Raw genomic sequence first — 1,273 nt, forward strand, 5'->3', positions numbered from 1 at the left:
TGGAATTTATTAATTATTTTGCCTTATGGCATTTTATAGACACTACTTGATGATATTAAATAGATGCACTGACAGCAGATATACCTAATTTTCCAGAAAAGCTGGGCAGAATTGGTATCATGACTTTCTTAATTGTTTGGTACAGTTCATCAATGAAACCATGTAAGCTTTCTTTGTGGAAAGAATATATTTAACTAAAAATTGAATTTCACTGATATAGGATTACTCAGGTTACCTATTGCATATTGTGTAACCTTTAGTACTTTGTCTAGTTCATCATCATATTAGGTTACTACCCTTTATAAATATTAGAATATTGTCTCTCCTGTTCTAATATTGATAACTTGTGTCTTGTTTTCATTTTGGTCAGTCAGGTTGGAGGTTTGTCAAGTTATTAATTTTCTCACAGACATTTATTTTATTCATTATAATTCTTGTTTTATTTAATAGATTTTTGATATATAACATTTATTATTTTCTCTCTTTTGCTAACTTTGGGTTTCATTTTATCTTTTTTTCGCTTTTTAAAGTGGAAGTGAAGTAGTGTATTTGAAACTTATTTTTTCCAATTATACATTTTTAATAGTTTATTTTTGTCGTATTTTTTCCATTACCATTTATCCTCCTTATGCTCTCTCCCATCTCCACCCCAAGCTCTGCAGTCACCACACTGTTGTCTGAGCCCATGAGTTCTTTTTATTTTTTTTTGCTTGATTCCAGCACTCCCCAGTTGTATGTTTTAAGGATATACATTTCCCTCTTAATACTTTTTTAGATGTATGCTGCTATTGTTCTTATGTTATGTTACCACATTCATTAAGTTCAAAACACTCTAATTTTTATTTTGATTTCTTTGACCCATGAGATTTTTTAAGTTGTATAAATTAAATTTCAAAGGTTTGCATATTTTCTAGATATCTTTTTCTTATTTATTAATTCCATGTGATTGAAGAATGGAATTTGAATTACTGTCATTTGAATTATTGAATTTGAATTATTGTCATTTGAATTATTTTAAATATAATGAACCATAATATAATCTCTTAATAGTCTATGTGCACTGAAAAAAATATGTATTTTAATGTTTTCTGATACTTTGAACTGTAGTCTTTTCTAACGCTACTGATTTTCTGCCCCCTTATCCTAACAATTATTGAGAAAAACATGTTAAAATTTCTAACTACAATTGTGGATTTGTCTATGTTTTTTCTTGTAGTCCTATAGGTTTTTGCTTTATTTCTTTTGGAATTCTTATTGAATGCATAAATATTTT

The sequence above is a fragment of the Sturnira hondurensis genome, unplaced genomic scaffold (assembly GCF_014824575.4).
Source record: "Sturnira hondurensis isolate 20B ecotype Veracruz unplaced genomic scaffold, ASM1482457v3 Scaffold0022707, whole genome shotgun sequence".
Lineage (NCBI taxonomy): Eukaryota > Metazoa > Chordata > Mammalia > Chiroptera > Phyllostomidae > Sturnira > Sturnira hondurensis.